The 9,347-nt window shown below is 36.0% G+C and overlaps 1 protein-coding gene across 19 annotated transcripts in view; it reads right to left on the bottom strand.

The window, feature by feature from the left end:
* The window catches only part of LOC113683152 (uncharacterized), a 230,415-nt gene that overhangs the window by 111,035 nt on the left and 110,033 nt on the right, over positions 1 to 9,347 (bottom strand). Inside the window, exons 1-4 of one of the 19 annotated variants that reach the window (XR_016186247.1) lie at positions 6,465 to 7,088; positions 3,500 to 3,597; positions 1,342 to 1,467; positions 943 to 1,232 (exon numbers count right to left, since the gene is read on the bottom strand). The exons of 5 other annotated variants lie outside the window; for them this stretch is intronic. The gene's annotated coding sequence lies outside the window, so the exon portion shown is untranslated. Of the gene's footprint in view, positions 1 to 942; positions 1,468 to 3,499; positions 3,598 to 6,403; positions 7,135 to 9,347 lie in introns of those variants that run through there. 13 more of the 19 variants (XR_016186343.1, XR_016186204.1, XR_016186270.1 and 10 more) reach the window with 13 other exon arrangements.

Raw genomic sequence — 9,347 nt, 5'->3', positions numbered from 1 at the left:
GTTTATCCAACATCCTGAGCCCTTACGCTATCTTCAGACTCGATGAAGATTGATTTTGCTTCGCTTTTGGTATTTATTAGAATTACATACCACTGTATACACGATGATTGATATACTGAAGCAGGTTGTTCGGGGCATCTCTGCTATTTAGGGTACTGCAAACAACGACTGTCTTCAAAATATCTTCTAAACTGCTGCACTTAGTCTAACCTGGAACACAGAGGTAAGGATTCAACCAATCGAATTTCTTGGGAAAATTCACCCACAGCGAAAGTTCCCTTTTTTTTTCGGCTGAGGCGTAAAACTAAATGATTTGTAGATAGCTGTAGAGCACTTTTACAAACGAGGAATTCAACAATTCGAGAAGCGAAAGACGAATGATCTTTGGATATGTAATCGTGACATTCGCTTAATTAAAATAATCACGTTCTCGACAACAGAAATCAAATTTCCTTACTGTCACGCGATCACGTGCTGAAGTCTTCGCCTTACTTTACAGTTACATTCCTCTGATTCCTATATCTGTTCAGAAGGTAAATTTGATTCCTTGCGTTTCACTTGGTGAGATCGTTGTCATTTTCATGATTGTCCGAAGATAAGTTAAACGAACAAATTTTCCTCAAAAAGGAAACCTGTTTGAGACTCTCAGTCAGTGGATTAGAGTCAAGCGAAGGACCGGGCGAGTTCAAGTCGGTGGTCACGATTTTCTGATTCCACAGCAGCTCTTTCGCTCATTTCCATTAACCGAGAGCGTAACAAAAATTAAGGCCAACATCAGCCCCGCTACCCAAACAAGTAAAGCGAGAGGAGGGCTTATACCCGGAGGGTGGGGTTGGGGGGGGGAGTGGGCTTCTAATTGTTTGTTTTCGTTGTTGCTGTTTTGTTCAAAGGTAGATGGGCCTTTAACAGTTCAATTAAAAGTTCAATAACAAGACACCAAACGATAAAATTTGACTTTTTCATGATCATATACCCTGTAATCTCATGGGTTACACTACCAAGCACACTGGCTTCTATTTCAGTTTTAAAATAAAATCTCACTTTTTAAAATCTGGAAGTGTACAAAGGAAATGACATTACCATATGTGGGGTGACTAAAAATGGAATCATAGAATGGTCACCATTTTAAAATAAGCTTTTTACTCAGTATGAGTTAGTCTAACACAGTTTACATTAGCCATAATTTGCTTTTAATTCATCAACTCTACCATGATGTTAGCTTTTCCAAGAACCTGAAAAAACAACAAATTAAAAAGCCATAATAATAACAGCATTCAAAATGGGCACACGGACTTCCATTACAATCTTTTTAAGTTTCCACAAGCCTAAATGTCTCCTCACAACATTTTTTATCCCAGACAATAAGTGAGTGGGTTCCCTGTGACGTCTTCTGTTTCTAAACTTTGCTGTAACAGGTGCAGTTGCTCTGACTCTCTTTTCAAGTCTCTACACTTTGGTTTTCATTGCCTGCAACAAAAATACATCATCAAACAAGCGGGTAAACTTCAGAGATACAAAAATTAAGTACATGATAAATCATTTAATGATGAGAATCCCTGTTTTACTAACACCTTGTCCCAGAGTAAACAAAAAGACCAGGCACTCCAGGTTACTAGTGTTTGAACATTAACTTTCTCTAATCCTCAAACCCCAAATAGTGACAAGGAACTAATTTCTCCTTACAATATCATCCCTAAATTAAACATTACAGTCATGAGAACAGAGGAAATGATAACCAACAAAAAAAAGCTCTTGATTGTTGAGCAAATTCTCCTTGTCAGAACACAGAGAAAAGTATGGAGAATATGCATATATATTGATGTTGGAGTGTAAAGGGTTAAAAACAGACAATAGGGAATGCATGTGTATAGATTAAGGATTCTACAATATCATTGTGCTTCTACGATTTCCTTGGCTGACAGACTTTTTTTGCAGGAATTGACACATGTGAGCACAGGGGAGCAGATGGGAAATGTATGTAACAGCATAACAGTTACATGAGCATCATCTTCCAAATATGATGAATTTCATTTTTTTTTCTATCAATCAATTCTATGAATCTCATTTAATCACACATGTATTTGTGAGGGAAATCTCATGAGCTCAAGTAAATCTCTTAATTAAAAGGCATCAGTGATGTTTACAAAGCTTTGGTAAATGAACTAACCATTGGAGTGTTTTATGGAAAACTTTTAAAACATATAATGAGTAACCCTAAATAATGAGATGTAAGAGCTGTTTGATATGTTTTTATGTATGATATGTTCTAAACAAAACCTCATACAAATACTGCTCTTTGTATATTCCTGGTGCACATTTCTCAAAACATTTTCAACCAGTTGGAAAATGCCTTAAGATAATTATATTGTTTGATTTGATCATTCATTAGAATACAGAGGAGGATGGACACATCAAATTTTAATGTTTTTTTTTAACTACTAAAAAGTTTATTGTTGTTTAGTTCTCTTTAACCCTTTAACTCCCAGAAGTGATTGACATGTAACTTCTCCCTATAAAATCCATTCATCATCCAGCAAAGAGGTAAGGAGAATACTTAAACTTATCAGGTAGAGGTTGTTTTCTTGATTTAACACCAAATTCTTGTAACTTATTTAAGAGGAAATGTGTAGCAGCTAGAGGGGAGAATTAACAATCAGATCTTGGAAGTGAAAGGGTTAAAAGCTTTAATTTCAAGCCAGTGTGTAGTATGGAAATCCCGTATTGCACTTACTAAGTTATTTTTCAATTCATTCACAATAGACTAATCAGGAATGAAACATTTTGTTGCAGTATATAATGATTATTATAATTATTTTAGGTAGTTAGTATTTGAACTTAAGTAGAAAAAGCACAGCAGTCCTATGTCTGAGTGACTTGCTGTAGTCTCTTATTTTTCTTGAGTCCCTAATTTTTGCTGATGACTGTTAATTAAAATCAGGAGGAAAATAATAAAAAAATACACCAACAATTTGAGAATGAAAAGTTAAACCCCATCCCTCTCACACTGTAGGACAGTACCCACTGATAAAAGGATGAACCTGATTAATTCTGACTAAAGCTGACTAATTTGAGAGTATAAGAGTTAGTTTGAGAGTACATGTTTAAGTATGTAAGTACTACAAATTCTTTTGCAATTGTTTAAAAAAAACGTTATACCTCCCAACTCAAAAGCCATTTTTTATTTGACCCTGATTGCCCCCTTTGGCTTCAGTTGGGAAAAGAAAACTCACTGTATCCCTTGAAGCCAGTCATTAGCTGCTTATGTTTGACAAAGTTTGAACTGAAACAAACTCTGGACAAGTATGGCAAAGAATGAGTTGCATGAAAAAACCAAGACTTTCTTTTCTTATCACCCCTCTCCCTGAAAGGACACTTTTGTGCCCCCATTTGACTATCTTATCGTGATAATTGAAGTTTATGGTTTAAAATCTAACATGATATCCAAGCTTATTAAACACAGAAAGAAAAGAGAGCCTAATCAGTCTCCCAGAAAACTTACTGCTTGTCTTATACAGACTTAAGTGCTTGAAACTCCCCATCACAGGCATGCTTGGTAATGTTGTCTTTCTAGGATACACAGCTTCCATAAAGAAGGGCCTGAAAGAAAAAACATATTAACCAGTAAGAAAATAAGTAATATATCTAAAACAACTTGATTCTCAGCAATACTTAAAACAAACTGTGTAAGGTTTTCAGTTGAGTGAGTCAACTATCAGATCTTGGAAGTAAAAGGATCACGATTTCAGTTAGTTTGGCTGAGAGGAGACAATATGGGATAGATTTGAACATTATCATGATCTTTTTACTCCTCATATACAGTGTTAATAACAACTTGGTTGAGCCTAAAAACAATCTAATATTTCTAAGCTTTTCCATAACCTTGGTCTGTGATTGGCTAAAATATTAGCACTATCTAATCAACCAATCAGAGACAAAACAGCAATTTTGGTTTCTTGTAGTCTGCAGTGGCCTAAGTTGGTGTCTTTCATTGTTTTTCTCCATTTTTATTTTCTTATTTTTTCATATTTTAAAATCTTAGCCCATCACATGACAGAATGTCCTCTAACTAAAACTGGGAGATAGTAATCCTAGGACATACCTCCAGGAATATCCCCCAATTTTCAAATCGTACATTCAATATGGACAACTCTGTGTTTAAGATTTAATTCAAGATGAAAAGCATTGTGTTGTTGTTATGGAAGAAGGAACATGTTTCTTTGTTCATAAAATCACTTCAGAGAACACTGAAAAGTGAACCTCCCTCACTATAAACAGTAAGCTGTTCATAAACATTTTTCTCTGCATGTCAAAATATATTTGAAGGATAGTAAACATAATAGCCTCCATTTGGTGCAGAAAGAGGGAAGCTGTAATATAATTTATAATAAAAACCTCTCAGGCATAAGCTTTCTTTTTTCCAACAAATGGTGTGGGTTGTCAAAGGCTACCAATTGGGTTCTCATCCATTATATACTGAGCAAAAAAATCAGAATTGTAGGCATCCAAATTTAAACATTGCTTCAGGACAGATTAATTGGGTAATATCTTATCGTCAATACATAGCAAGAAACAGGTAAGCAGGTGAAGAAGAAATTATAGAGGAAAACACCAAGATGTCTTTCAGCAAATGTTGATAAGATGAAGAAAACAACAGCATTATTGGTTTAAAAAAAGATAAATGAAAGAGAACAAATATGCAAGTTTTGTGGTTAAAGGGGATGACAGTCTCAGAGGTGCTTGTGATGGCCAAAATTACTTGTAATGGTCAAAACAAAAATACACTTTTATTAATTCCCATGAGTGACCAAAACAGAATTTCTCCATACAATTTCATTACAATATCAAGCAGACAAGTGATGAGAATGAAGAAAATATTAATTTGGAGATTATCAGTTGATCCAATACCAAATTCTCCAAATTAACATCATGAGAAGTATTATAACAGACAGGAAGGACAATAACTAATGAGATCTTGGGAGTTAAAGGGTTAATATACTTCCTCACAAAACAAAAAAAAGAGGAGAATTACAGCAAGGTGAACAATTGAAGTGGTTGCAAAAATAAAATTTTTTATAAATAATGAGTTTTTTCAGAAATAAACAAACAAGAAAACAAAATATAGGAGAAGAAAAGACAAACAAATGTTGTACAACATCCTGGTTAAAGACAATTGAGAACAATTTAAAGCGATTCAGAAAAATGATCCAGTAAAGTTAAACTATAAATCAGAATGAATAAAATTTACAGTAAAGAACTAAATATATGAGTGATACAAACATCAGTAAATTGAGCAAAAAAAAGTAACAGAAAATCAAAGAAGTAACAAACTTGAAAACAGAAGAACTTAATGAAAATGCAAAGGAAAGAAAATGTACAAAAACTGTCAACATGATTTTTAGCAGCAACAGCCTACTTTTCATTTATTTCTTATAGCTTCCTTATCTTCTTTAACTCTTTAACTCCTGTGAGTGACCAAGACAGAGTTTCTCCTAACTATATCTAATACAATATCATGCAGACAAGTAATGAGAATAAAGAAACATGTCAATTATGGGATTACTAATTGATGTGATACTAAATTCTCCAGACTAACATAAAGAGAATCGTTTGGCAGTTGGTAAGGAGAATTACTTATGAGATCTTGGGAGTTAAAGGGTTAAGTAAGTCATATTAGGGGCCAAAATTGTATCCTTTGCCAAATTTGAAACTCAGAAGAAGACACTTATGTTACTCTCTATAATCCTAAAGTGCAGCGGCAAAGAAATCTTCCCAAAGATCACACCACCGTAATACTTTAACAGCTGACATGTGGCTGATCTTTAGTGGTCCTTTTATCAAACCCTTGTCACACTGTAGTCATTAATTTACTAAGCTGTCTTTGAGAAGAAATATGTCTTTCACCAAAATTTTGTTTATTTCCTTTCAGCGGTGAACCAAAGCATCCATTCTAAACCTAATTAGCGTAATCGTAAGTTGGATTTTGCTGGAAGATAAATCGAAACAAAACAAAGCAAAACAAGACAAAACCTAATTATAAAAGAAACCCGAAGATAAGTTTGTCTTGAAAAATTCATTTTAAGCAACAACTACGTGTAATCGTTATTTTGCCACGAGAAAAACATGTAAATCCTTACCATTATGTAAGATTAATTAAAAATAAACAAACCAAACCTCACGTGCCTTCGATGTAATTTTTTTTAATCTAAGTTTCCAATAACTTTCCTGCCTGTATAGGTAATTTGCCACGGTCAAGATTAATACGAGCAATTCTTAGAAAAATAAATGTGGGTATAAACTGGAACAGCCCCTTACTACAAACCATAGCTGCTACAAGTACCAGCATTTCAAAACTAAGTCTTATACAATCTTGAACCTGACTTTCATTGCTAAAACGACTACTTACTTGTAGTAAATACATGTACTACCAGGGCGTAGTGAACACAATGTGTCGAGTAATATCTCACCTCTGTTTTACATTCCACAAGAGGTTTTGCCAAGCCCGAGATTCGTCTGAAATCTTCTCCCTTTCGGCTTATTATTTCAGATAACTTTTCATGTTACGTTTTCCGCCAGCTTTATAGAAGCACGCAGTGTATCCTGGTTCAACTTGGCTACAAAGCGGAAATGAATTGTGCTGAAACCGGAAGTTCAGAATCACTTGCGTTTGTGATGCGTACCAGTAGACAAACAAACAAATAGACGATACAGCTTTCTGAAACTCGTTTACAAAATTCTACCAAACCCACAATATAGGAAACTTAGGAGAAAAAATCTTATGGATGGTTAATTTTTTTCAATTTTTTTTAGTTGTCAATTAGTAGCGAAATGTACTCTCCTCACAGCAGGATTCCGCCTGTTCTGAGGCAAAACCGAAACAAAACTGAAACAAGGTTGTGGCAGATGGAAAACTTTTTCTAAAAGCATGGTCCATCGAATGATTGCAACGATCGCAGAAAACTTGGTATGAAAAAGGTTGTATGGCACAAAAGTTTTCAACCTGACTTTGTTTACCCACTTGATGAATTTATGTACTACTCGTCACAGCATCGCAACATTGATATCTGTTGTCATTAAGCCGAAAACTAGAGCGCTTGGTCTGCTTGGAGTTCTTGCCAAATCCCATCGGATGGCAATTTGCTGCCATTTCGACAGAAAGAAAGAGATTCTTTCCAAGACCGAAAAATGACGGTGCCGCTTGCATAGGAGAAACGAGACGTACATCGGGTTGCGACAATGGTAATATTCCTCTTGGCATGGAGAATGGTTGAATACAAGATTCGTTCGTAACGGCTTTGCATTCAGGCTTATGCTTATAATTTTTTTTTTGTTCCCGGTTTTTGTTTATTTATGTTGATCTTAATTTTTTTCTTTCACCTTTTAGCTTTTTCTTGTGTCTATTTCTGGTTTTGTTCTTCGCTTGCTTTTGGTTTACAGCGTGGTTCTTGGTTTTATCTCTCACGTTAACGTTTAAACTACATTTTACAGTAAGATAAGTATTGGGAAGTGTTTTACTGTATTTAAGTATATTAGGCTTTGCCATTGGAGTTTAACATAATGGTACCTTCCGTTTTTCATGTCAGTGTAAGCGAGTATATTCTCTCTGATATAATAAAGCCAGTAAGTGCCGTTCATCGCCTGTCCACCTTCACTCGCATTAATTTATTTACAAATCTCAGCTGGAAGCTCCAGGATTAGACCGAGAGGCATCGGAAATAAACAGACGGCTTGTTCACGGAATTTCTTCGAAGACGAACTCTTTGGACTTTTTCGTTTCTGCCAGTCTCTCCGATGTAGTAGGCTTGACCGGTTGGAGCAATTGAAGTTATAAACTACGTTCTTTATGTATGTTATAGTCGCTGTAGTCGTAAGAGTTGCGGTGTAGTTTCTTTCGGTTGTTGCGGTAGGTTGGTGAGTGTTTGGTCAGATGAAGTTGTCGTTAAAGTTGTTTTTGAAAAAAAACACGGTCAAGGTAATTGTTCGTGTCGGAAAAGCTGTCTGTTGTGTTACAAACTAATTGCGCTTGTCTTGTTAGAGTCCTGATAGTGGTGGCTTTGTGTGATGTCAGGATGTAAGATGACTCCTCTAGTAATCTGCTGGTAGAAGTTAGTTTCTTGAAAACTGATCTCCGTAGTGAGTTTTCGTCACGGGTCACCAGGCAGTTGAGAAAAGAAAGTTTACCATTTTCGTCAACTTTTCTGGTTAACTGTTTGTCATAGATAATGTATTATCAACATAGCGTAGCCAAATCGGTCTCGTTTGTCGGCAAGTCGAAAGGGCGCGTTCCTCGATATTCTGCATCACAATTTCTGCTACAACAACGGAAGCTGAAAACCCCACAGCTGTACCGTGTAACTTTTTGTGGTGTTTACCGCTGTACTGAAAGAAAGTTGACGTCAGGCAAAGATTCAGTAAATCTATAATGTGTTCTGTCGGTAGCGGTAGTGGCTTGGTAGATTATTGGATTGCAGTCTCAGTACATCGTAGTGCCAATTGAAGTGGAATACAACTAAACAGTCATTTTACATCAAATGACACTAGTTTGTAGTCATCAGGTGTCCTTGTCATCTTTTACTTTTAGGGCAACAGAAGACTGGGGAGAGAAAGAAATCTTTTGTAATAAGAAGGCGAGCGTCGGTGAAAAGGAAGGAGAGGGGAGGGGGTCGGGCAATAGAAATTATCTGCTTTTTCCCGTGCACTCCCCCCTACCGTCCATTTTAACTCTGAATCAGACATTGGCGGTAGAATTTATGATCGCGAGCTTGTAGCGTTAACTCACCCTAGGAGATTATAATCTCTTACTCGTATTACTAACTGGCTATTAGCCTGCACTGGTGGCTACTAACCTGAACTGCACTGTAGGTTAATAACTAGTGTGAAGTGTACGCGTGCACTTTTTAAGTTGCTGACTGCTGATGTTTCAAATATCAGCCGCTTACGGTTCATGCAATGAAAGTAGCTTTTAAAGCGTCACTCGCATTCGTTAGCGTCGGCTAATTTACATTACCAACTAAGTTGATAAAAATAAAATTATCTTGTCATGTTCCTCCAAAGCACGAAGCACCACAGTTTCTATGGAAACCCATCTTCTATATAGATTGAAGCAAAGTTATCTAAGGGCATCCGGATCTGAAAGCATACCCAAAGAGCAAGATCATTATATTTGAACAGCTGATTGTGTTTACATTACCATCAGATGCTCACTGAGTAACCATTCCAAGATATTCGGAACCAAATCGCAAGTGACGTTCGAAGTAAATTTGCATTTGAATTGTAATTATTTGTTTGGTGATATTTTTCTGTCCCAAAAGCTGAGCATTTTTGAAGAGCTGCGTCATCTTTACTTAGTC

This window comes from Pocillopora damicornis, chromosome 1, assembly GCF_964200805.1.
Source record: "Pocillopora damicornis chromosome 1, jaPocDami1.2, whole genome shotgun sequence".
Classification (NCBI taxonomy): domain Eukaryota; kingdom Metazoa; phylum Cnidaria; class Anthozoa; order Scleractinia; family Pocilloporidae; genus Pocillopora; species Pocillopora damicornis.
Note: the sequence above shows the minus strand (reverse complement) of the source record. Positions and strands in the feature narration are given on the sequence as shown.